The following is an 11,344-nucleotide window of genomic DNA, read 5'->3' as shown; positions in this document are numbered from 1 at the left end:
CTGCCCTCATCCAGGAGTACTGCTTATTTTGTGGCCCCATGAGTACTGATGTCACCATAAGGGATGTAGCAAAAATGTGGATAGAGTGGGAAATGCAGCAGGCCACACCTATGTGTGTCAGTTAAATGTGAGTGTAGAACAACACTCACTTTATATGCACACCCACACAGTGTGCCCCCAATGTGTGATTTACTTGATCTATATTGTAATGATAACTGCAGACAAAGAAAATTCTTGGTTCAATTACTTTTTTACATCTCTGTTACACTTGGAAATGCAGTCCCAACATGTTCCAAATGCTCTCTAGCACTTGTTGTAATTACAGCATTACTTTGAAAAGAAGTAGTTTGCTTGACAGCACTGGGTAGAATCTTTAACTGGCAGCTGACTGTACCTTTCAGGAAGTGAGCAATGTCCACTCTACTACCAGCAAACCTTTAGCATTTTCCTGTAAAATGCACATATTTTGTGTGTGCTATAAGCCAAAACACTACTTCTAACACAGCCACAGTTGGTCCAGGGAAGGCAATCAGACACAAGCTCTCAGCCAAGTTTTATTTTGCTAGATGTCTCATTGCAGGTTGGTAGGTGGCCTAACGGAAAAAAAAAACAAGCAACACCCTGTTTTCTGAACATGTGAGGGAGTGTATCCCAAAAATCAGCCTTAGTTCCTACAAGTTTTAAAAGGTATCAGAGTACCCTTGTTCTTGTGAAGTTTGTTATGTTCTGTTCATGTTGATTCCCATGATTTTACATGTCTGTGTAATATGACCAGTTTATCCAATTTGGAAACAGTTCTACAGTCTTTTCATGGATATTGCTTTCAAGATGTTAAATTCTATAGAAAGATATTTTTCTAGATTGGTTGCATATGAAATTGTGCTCTCATAAGACCTCACCTGGAGTACTGCATCCATCTCTGGGGTCCCTTGTACCAGAAAGACATGGATCTGTTTGAGCTGGTCCACAGAAAGGCCAGGAAAATGATCAGAGGGCTGGAGCACCTCTCCTATGAAGAAAGGCTGAGAGAGCTGGGGTCGCTCAACCTGGAGATGAGAAGGCTCCTGAGAGATCTTATAGTGCCTTTCAGTATACAAACAAGGCTTAGAAGGAAGGTGGAGGGAGACTTTTTATTGGGACCTGGAGAAACAGGACAAGGGGCAATGGTTTTAAACTGAAAGAGGGTAGATTTAAACATAACAGATGTAATAACATTTTCTGTGGTGAGGGTGATGAGATACTGGAACAAAGTTGCCCAGAGAAGCTGTGGGTGACCCATCACTGAAGTTTTCAAGTACAGGTCGGATAGGGATCCGAGAAACTTTATGTAGTGGAAGGTGTCCCTGCTCATGCAGATGTGTTGGAACTCAATGGTATTTAAGGTCCCTTCCTGCCCAAACCAGTCTACAATTTTATGTCCTATTGTGCTTCATGTTCTACGAAATTTAGATTTTCAGCAGATACTATTTTCAATTGTATTAGATACTAATGTATAGATGTGCTTAGGGACATGGTTTAAGCAGCAGACTTTATAGAGTTAGGTTAATGGTTGGTAGTGTTAGGTTGTGGTTGGACTTGATGATCTTAAAGGTCTTTTCCATCAATAATGATTCTGTGGTCTACTGGAAGGTGTCCCTGCCTGTGCAGGGGGATTGGTACAAGAATCTCTGAAGGTCCGTTCCAATCCAAGCCATTTGATGATGAAACAAATATTTTGTTTTGGAATAAGGCTAGTGTAAATTCTCCTTCAAGATTTGTACCACCAGTGGATCTCTTCTGCGCATTGCAAAATGGTAGAAGTTTAGCATGATTGATAATTAATGCTGAGAAGATTGTGAGTAACAGGTGTGGTTCACAGATCAGAATTGTGAGCCTTGGCTCACAATACTGAAAGAATGCTTGTAAATATTGAGCCCAAGTGCTGCTGAGTACTGATAAATCCTTACTGAAACAAAATGAATAGCATCAGAAAACTGTTGGGACCAGTGTGTTTGCTTTCAGTTCTCACTTTCATAAAAATTGTTTTAGACAATTTATTTACTTTAGGATTCTTGTTCCTAATTGTAGAAAATGTAGAGCTTATTTTATTAAGAGTGTTCATGCAAAATGAAAGGCATTGTGGAATTGACTTAAAGGATGAGACATCCGGGGATGTGATATGAAGCAGCACATGCTTTGTGTGTCTCTCCTCATCTCTGTGAAAGGGATGGCACTATGCACAGAGGCGTCTTGTTAAGAGGTTTAATTTTGGAATGTCTGAGTCAGAAGTAGACAGGAAGTATATGTCTTTGTAGAGCAATAAAATTATAATCACAGAGGAAGATACTCATAAGAGAGCATAAACAATCTGGAGCTATGATAGCCGTTATCCTCTGCGTTAACCCCCACAGAATCTGAAAGACTCCTTGGTATGTCTTTAAACACAAAGAATAACCTTGTATTTCAGTGAGATGTCTCTTATTTCAGATTAAGTGGAACAAACAGGCCACTCAGAAAATATGAATGGCTGGGAAGTTCTCTGTGTCTCAGGAGATATTGATTGAAAAGATCCAGAAGGGCAGAAGGGGACTGCACTGTCACTCTCCTCGCCACTCTGAAGTGTCTCACAGTGCCTGCTAACACTCTGTGTGCTGCTGTGTGCAAAAGACAGTGTGACAGGGCCCTATTCTGTGTAAATGCAAATGATCAATACTTAGGTGTGAGTAAATCTGGAAAGTTAACTCCAGGCAAAGGTCACAAAAGGTCAGTGAATGCATTAGCATGTTGCAAGGCTTAATGGACTTGCACTTCGCAGGGCAGATTGTAGTTCAGGTCAGGAAGAAATAAATTTTGTGGACCATGCATAGCTTTGCATGATTCAGATCTACACAAAGATGAGATCCAAGAATGCAAAACAAGAGACAGTTTGTAAGTTGCACAGGAGTGAAAAGCCAGATGAGCAGTATAATACTTGAACCAGGGCATCATCAGAGGTGTCTGCAGCTCTGACGTGACTTGTAATGCCTGAGTCTCCTGCTTCAGGTTACCATACTGGCTCACAAATGGGAAAGCTTGCAGTCCCCACAGGCCGTTGGGGACAAGTTGTAGTACCTCTCCGAGACTGCTGGAGCATTCTGATGCTGCAGCATGGAACTGTGAAAGAGAAATTGATTTCATTTAAGGTTTTACAGAGCGGTGAATAGGCTGTTACCTGTCTGACTGACTATGTTCAGAACATCTTTAGGCTATTTTATAGGTGTTATACATCAAATACCTGATCTGAAAAACCTGTGGTCTAAAGGAGCTTATGGTATGAATTGGCTCAGACTCCTAAGTGTGGGGAGTGCTTCAATTTTATTCTTGAAGTAATGCTCACCTTATGATCTTTTTACTTGTAAGGGGCATTCTGTCATTCTAAAATGACATCTCAAAAATTCCAATCCCTAGATTAAAATCTTGCAATAGTATTAAAAGCTCAGTTCTAGAAAGCTGTGATTATTCTCTGAAAATAATATAATTACAGTTAAAAATGTATACTAAAAGAGGATTTTATGACCTGCATCCCATTACTGCAGCTCATTTAAATTATTTGGATCACTTCTGTTTTACACAACTATTAAGAAGAACTGATGTCAGATCACTAGGTATAGCAACAAGATGTAAAGTTATAGCAGGTAAGCCAGAGACCTCACTGGCAATGAGCCTCAGTGTGTATTGTTTCTTAGGCATATTCTGAGCCATGGCACTCAGAATATGGATCTCTTTCCCCATTCAGACCTTCAGTCAACCAGGTTAACTTATTGAAGGTGATAGACTGTCAGTTACAATATATTGCAGGAGACTCTGCAGTTCATCACAGATATGACAATGCTCTAAGAAATTGTGAAGCTGCTCTTAATGGTTCTGATGCCACTGTTTTGTCTATTGAGTGGGATACATAAGGATTAATGAAGGGAGCGCAACTCAGTCAGAACTTGACTGGTTGCCTGATGTGTCCCATGCTAGAGCAAAGGTGTCAACGTTTGACCCAGTTGGACAACAATGCTCTCGATCCCCTCCCCCTCCTACCCAGGTAGGGAAGGAGAGAGAGAAAAAAAAGAGACTTGTCTAGATTGAAAACTGAACTGTGGAACTTTATTTAGAATATTAATAGTTGATATTAGAGTGTGTATATATATATATATAGTGATTATACAAAAGTGTGGCAGAAGCCTCTCGCCTCCCCCCACCCCCAGCAACTCCCACAGCACTTCCCTCAGATGAGACAATTCCGAGGAATCCCGAAGCTGCTCCTGGAGAAGGGAGAGAGTTACAAGGGTCAGGAGGGCTTGAGGTCAAGGGTTCGACGATGATGGGCAGATGGTGTTTTCCCAGACGCCGGCCACGAACAGAAGAAAGAGGAAAAGAGAGAAAAAGGAAGGCAGATATACAGGCAAGGCGAAGCGGCGAGAGAGCGAAGCAGGAAGGAAGGAAGTTTTCTTCTGTCATCTCCGACCTTCCCCCGAGCCTACGTAGATATATGGAATGGAATATCTCTGGCCAGTTTTGCTGTTCGTCTAACCCAGCCTCCCACGGGGGGGGACCACAGATCCCCCCGTAGTGTCTGAGCCGGCAGAGCAAAGGAACGACCTTGAGAGCCCAGCAATTACAAAAACATTCCAGTGTCTTATCAACCTAGCAGAACACGCAGTTGCTAGTTGAAGAAAGCTCACTGAAATAAAAAAATCAGCAAAAGAAAAACTGGCTTCATCCTGGCTCAAACCAGGACAAAAGGAGAAGGAAAATTAATTTCCATTAATTCAGTGACAATATGAAACACACTAAGTTCCAGCCATGCTAATTATAACAAAATACAGTGCACTGGTTTATCATCCTGTTACAAAAATGTTGGTCAATAGGAGAGACTGAAGACAGAGGTAATTTGGATTAACACTGAGACAATATTTTGGGCAAAGGAAGTTCAGGAAGTCAGAGATGGAGCTGGGAATAGTAGCAGAAACAAGGGGAATGCACAAATAAAAAGTATCTGTCATCAGTCATTGCCTTTTAGTTGGCCGAGGCTGGACATGTTACAAAATGTGAATGATCAGGCCCTGGGGGGGAGAGTGCACCACATAGCTGAAGTTGTGCTTTGTTTGCAATGTCATTTGATGGCCACACAAACTGTCCTTGTGATTAAGTGTACAGGCAAACCGCAGTTTCTAGTTGTGCGTGTCAGCTTTTGTAACCCACTCAGACTGATCTTTGCAGAGAAGATGTCCTGTGGGTGGTATTGTTCTACTTGCTTTGTATCTATCCACTGCTAAATGAAGAAACCATTCACAAGGAAACTTATTTTTAAAGCTTCCCTGAAGTAATTCCTGCCACCCTGCAAACAGTGGTTATTACAACGGAAATGGTTACAGCACCAGTACCAAGCTTGCCTGAAACTTCCTATTATAAAAGCCCACATTCAGTAGTTTGGACTTAACCTAAAATTTGCAGGCAGACATTTTCCTTCCTGTATAACTGCCTCAAGCTGATCTTCCAGGAAAATAAATTGAAGAAATAGTTTAGCCATTTCTGAGTTCCAGAAAGCAGATAGATCTGTTGGAAAAAAGGAAGAAGAGATGGCCAGAATTACTTAGCTGGTGAGTTCCTGTATTCTGGAGCAGGAGTCTGAAGAGCTCTTACAATAAAGTTTTTGAGCTCCCTGCCTGAGCTTGGCTGTGCTGTAAATCCTTTAGATCATACCTGCATGTTAGCAGGCAGTTTATTTTGGTGACTTAGGTCTCCAGAGAGTCCACCCACTGCAGGGAGATAAAAAACCCTGTGGGAGATCAAAGGTTAGGTGGTTGTGGTGTGGGAACATGGAAACTGATGGAGGAGTGCCAAGGAGAAGGGATGAGTTGGGGTGGGTGAGAAGTCAGGGCTTGGGCACCAATATAAAAGAATGTCATTGCCACTGCAGGCTGGCAGGCCAGGTGATCACAAGCTGAGTGCTGATGAGTAGGCTGAGATGGCAAGGCTCTGTGATAAAGGATGAAAAGGTAAGCACCTTTCTTCACAGAGCTGCATTAAGGTGACCTCCCTGTTCCCTCCTTTTCCCCTTTCTCTCCCCTCTCCCTCTGAAAATTTGGGATAAGCTACACTGTGCCAAAGGGCCCCATAGCTCAGCTTGCCAGTTGAGGGCTTTCTATTGCTGAGGCTGCCATGGTTTTCTGGAGAGGTAGATGAGCAACTGTGTCTTATATCTAAACTGTGGTGCCCATTTTGTGCCCTTCTACCTGGGCAGTAATTGACAATATACCCTGGAACCACCCAAACCCTTGAGACCGAGCATATGGGCATTGCTGTAAGTGATGTCCACAATCAGTGCAGCAAGGCTTGGGAAAACACACTGTCTTTTATTGTATTCATTGCAAATAATTTCAGTCCCTTCTTCACAGCAGGTAACTCCCTGCCTTCCCCCAGCAGCCTGCTCTGTGGTGCCCCTGTTACCCACAGCTGCAGCACTTTTGTCACTTGCTTTAAAGGGAGTGTTTGATTTTTGTGATCTTATTTTCCTGAGGTGTTGTTGAGTACTGCCTGAAATGTAACTGAACAAATGGCTGTGGGCTTTACTTCTTTACTAGTACTACTGGCATAGATTTTTCTGCTGCACAGTATTCTCCAAAATGCTGCAAGATAAAAACTTTTCTAAAATGTGGCTTGAAAGCATAGTTCTATTAGCAAAAGATCTAGTTCAGGGGATTATTCAATTGGCCAGTAATGCAGTGTTTAGTGATAGAAAGTAAAGGCTGTCTGCCACACAACATTCTGTTTAATAGCCTATTGCAGCTATTTGTAATATTTTTTTAAACTGTACACTGCCTTTTGGTTTGTGTATAAGAGGACATAAATTGAATTTTTGGCTTTTGGAACTCAAAACCAGTTTTCTCCTCATCCAACAATGGCACCTATAAGGCTGAGGAATCAGATTAATCTGTTTTGAAAATATAAAAAAAACAAAGGTCCCATTATCAAGTACATGTAAAGTAACTGTATGCTGCATGGAGAGGCAGCATATTTTTTTCAGGAGCGGGGAAGGTTTAAGATGGGGCTGAATAAGTGAATGTTATGCTCAGAATCTGAAAAATTGGGGTGAAGTTTTGTATTAAGGAGTATTCTGCAGGTGCACACTTTGTACCATGCCTTTTCCCCTGTTAGGCTCAGATTTCCAAGTCATCCTGTCATTTACCTACAATCCAAATGCAAGACCTATGTTGCTACTGATGTTTAATATACATGTATTGCCCAGAGAAGAACTAATAATTAGCCAAGGAACTGAATGTAGTTGGGAAGTACACTTGTTGGCATGAGGATTTCTGCTGTGAATGGATGCCTCATTTTACTCCTCAGTTATGTCTCTCCTTCCATGTAAACTTTGTAGGACACAGGGACTAGTCTTTTATTTGCTTTTACGATGATTGATACTCTTTGGCTTCTGAATTCCAGAATCTTAGGGGCTGGAAGGGACCTCAAAAGGTCATCCAGTCTAAACCCCCTGCCAGAGCAGGATCACCTAGAGCACATCACACAGGAACTCATCCAGGCGGGTTTTGAATGTCTCCAGCTAAGGAGACTCCACAACCTCTCTGGGCAGCCTGTTCCAGTGCTCTGTCACTCTCACAGGAAAGAAGTTTTTTCTGATGTTTACGTGGAACCTCCTATGTTCCAGTTTGCACCCATTGCCCTTTGTCCTGTCACTGGATGTCACTGAACAAAGCCTGCCTCCATTGTCCTGACACTCACCCTTTACATATTTGTAAACGTTGATGAGGTTACCCCTGAGTCTCCTCTTCTCCAAGCTAAAGAGACCCAGCTCCCTCAGCCTTTCCTCATCAGGGAGATGTTCCACTCCCTTCATAATCTTTGTGGCTCTGCGCTGGACTCTTTCAAGCACTTCCCTGTCCTTCTTGAACTGGGGGGCCCAGAACTGGACACAATATTCCAGATGTGGCCTCACCAAGGCAGAACAGAGGGGGAGGAGAACCCGCCTTGACCTACTAACCACACCCTTTCTAATGCACCCCAGGATGCCATTGGCCTTCTTAGCCACAAGGGCACATTGCTGGCTCATGGTCATCCTCCTGTCCACCAGGACCCCCAGGTCTCTTTCTCCCACATTGCTCTCCAGCAGGTCAGCCCCCAACCTGTACTGGTACATGAATAAATGATGGTTGTACCTAGCAGTGCCATGTCTTTCACTGTCACTTGGAGAAGGCACTCAGGATTTTATCAAGTTGAAATAAAGATTGAAGGTCTTAAGATGACATGTTGGAGTAGGAAAGCTGAAGCGGCTGCTCTGTCATTGTTGTAAGACTTTGGTCAGAGTCCCTTTTTTCTTTCCCACTGCTGGAATTGTTGAAATAAGCAACTACTGCAGAAAACATCCCAGCCATCAGTTTTACTTTCGCATAGTACTTGAGGGATGTCTGTTTGATTTTCTTTGAAGAGGTGACTAATCCCTTTCTCTGCTATCAACATGAAATGATAGTACTTGATTGCTGAAGATCCAGAGTCACAAATTTGAAGTCTGATGACTTCTATTAGAAGGATAGCTCTCTTGAAAGTGGTGTTGCTCAGCAGGGCTAATTTAAAGACCTTTCTCTCTCACAGGTTGACACAACTGTTGTAGGATGCTTGGGGTGCAGCTGCTGCTGCTGTTGTCGTAGAGCCTCCAATTCCCAGCTAGAAATCAGGGAGTGAGGCTACTCTTCTGGAGAATCTGTGTATGTTCCATGGTCCCTGAAGAGCATGGTACCTGACTCAGGAAATCACCTGCTGTATATCACAATAATAACACAAAACAAAAATATTAAGGGATTTGTCATCAGCTTCAGCCTTTTGTGTTATTGCTCTGTATCTCACCCCTTAAGAAATGAGTTTCTGAGCCAGAGAAAACATTGACACAGTAAGGAAAGAATAAAGCAAGTCTGAAACAGGATTTTAAAAAAATTCTGTACTTCAGAGCACTCTATACCATTTAGAAATATTATATTCATTTTTAACAACTCTACTAATCACAATAGCTAAAAATAAGCAATCACTGGCAGGCTCATCTTTTATCCCCTGGTTATATAGTCCTCTGTTACTTGCTACTGTCGATTTTTGATTTACTCCTGTAGCATGCTGTTGCTGGTGATATTGAAGTACTCTATAAATATTAATTAAGCATTCCAAGAAATAATTCTGATGGTTCAAAATGTTCTTATTTTGTTCTTATGAAGACAAGGATATTTGTGTATGTGTACACTCTTGTATGAATCCTTAGCCATAACCAAAGTAGAGGTTACCATTACACCAAATGTTTGCATTTCTTCCTTTAAGATCAGAACACTCTTTTGAAGCTTCATTATGTTCAAGGGCAACTGAAAGACACAATAACCCCTTAGCTGTTTGAATTTAGAGTGTAAAAATATAAACAAGAAATGTAAAAATTGTAATGCTGCTATAGTAAGTGTTTTCAGGATTGCAATACTTGTGCTTATACAACACTCTTGCGTTTAAAAAATCACAAGTATAAATTATAGGGTACAGCATCAGGGAAGTGGCTTGGCAGAACTGGAAGTATTTACAAGCTGGAAAAGCTTAGTGAGTGTGTGGTGCATTTTAAAAGAATCACTGTTTTCTCCCACTTGCTATGAATGTGAGATAATTTTCTGCATATCCTGGCTTTTTTAAGTGATGGAAAATTTTGTTGACTTGTTGAATACAAAGGCAATAATAGTGTTTGGAATTCATGGTGATGGTTGGTCATATTTCAGTTCTGTGTCCTTGGTAGAATTTTGTTACTGCTTTACCACATATGAAAATACAATATACTCGTTGAGTTTATGCAGTGTTTCTATTGATATCCTAGTCCTGGTGAGAGTTTGGCTTTTCCATTTCTTGCTGCTGCACTTCTCTCTGAGTTAGTGTCTGCTTCGTACCTATTTGTTTAGAAAATCTGAAAACTAGTTATGATGCATAACAGCAAAGAAGTTATCAAATATGTAGTCCCAAAATCTTCCTTCCTGAAATCTCACCTTCAATGAAGCCCAATTTTTACTTTTCATTTTGTGTATCTTGTTTCTAAAGTGCTAAATAATAAGAGAAAATCCATCTTAAAACTTCTTTAAGACTCCCCATTCCATGGTGTATTCTGACTATAATACCAGCTACACTGGTCATTATGTTAGTCTGCTTAGTCAGCTGGATAAAGCAGGGATTTTAGTCTTTTTACAGCAAATTTCTTTGTACATTTATGATGTCATAGTAAGAATGATTATTACCCCTACAGGGCTGTATTTTTAAGGTTTAAAAGATTTGCAATTATGTGCATCTGCGATTGTGCTTTTTATACATATACATCAATAGCAGCATTTAGACATTGCAGTGAGAGGAACAACACAAGAACAGAGAAGGAACTAGTTGATTTTGAGTAAGTGAACACAAGTTTTGCTGCACACCAAAAATTCACCTTTGCTGAGAAGAACTTTTAACTGTTGTAACAAAGTTAATAAATACACATATCCAGCGTACTTAAGAATTTTCAGTGATATATTGTGAATACTATTTAAAAAAAAAAAAAAAAAGGAGCATTTTAAAATTTCAGATATCAGTGAACTGTCTCTGTGAACTGGAACATAAGTCAGAAAATCACCAAAATGCCAGGAGAGCAACCTGAACAGAGGATGTTGGTTAGGAACTGGATTGTAATTTGGGCAGTAAACCCTGCTTATGGTAGTGTCCCAGTCATTAACTGCCTCTGCTGCCAGAGGAAACTGGGACTATTCACTTCCTCTGACTGAACCAGAGGGGAAAAGCAATATTTTTTTTTACAAGCAGAAAGAAAGGTTCTGCTCAATTTAATAGCAATTAAATATTTCCTATAAAAAAGAATGCTCAGCAGCTCCTGCTACTATCAATAGAGATGTGGCCATAAGAACTTTTATTTTGGCTCTTTGAAGGATATTCCATGATATTTGTGCATTTATAATATCGCTGCAGTCATAAACTTGACAGACAAAAAATTTTGTTGGGGTGAATGATTCACCAGATGTCTGGGCATCTGATTTTATTCTCTTCCAAAATAGGTAATCTTTGATGTGTTTTCAGAGATGAGTGATAAAAATGAGCATGTGTATGCTAATCCTGCTTTGTATAAAGAAGGATGACTTTCTAATTTTCCAGATAAGTCTCTCTCTCTTTACTTAGTTTAGATTTTTTTAAAATCTCAGTTAGGTACTTCTTTGCACTACTATTTTTGATCAGCGACCCATTCTGGAAATTATACTGTAACTTTATGTACTATATGAAGAGATATTTCTTTTCCATGTCTTTAGGTTACAAAAATTCTTTT

This window comes from Apus apus, chromosome Z (assembly GCF_020740795.1).
Source record: "Apus apus isolate bApuApu2 chromosome Z, bApuApu2.pri.cur, whole genome shotgun sequence".
Classification (NCBI taxonomy): Eukaryota; Metazoa; Chordata; class Aves; order Apodiformes; family Apodidae; genus Apus; species Apus apus.
This window is presented reverse-complemented; position numbering follows the sequence as displayed.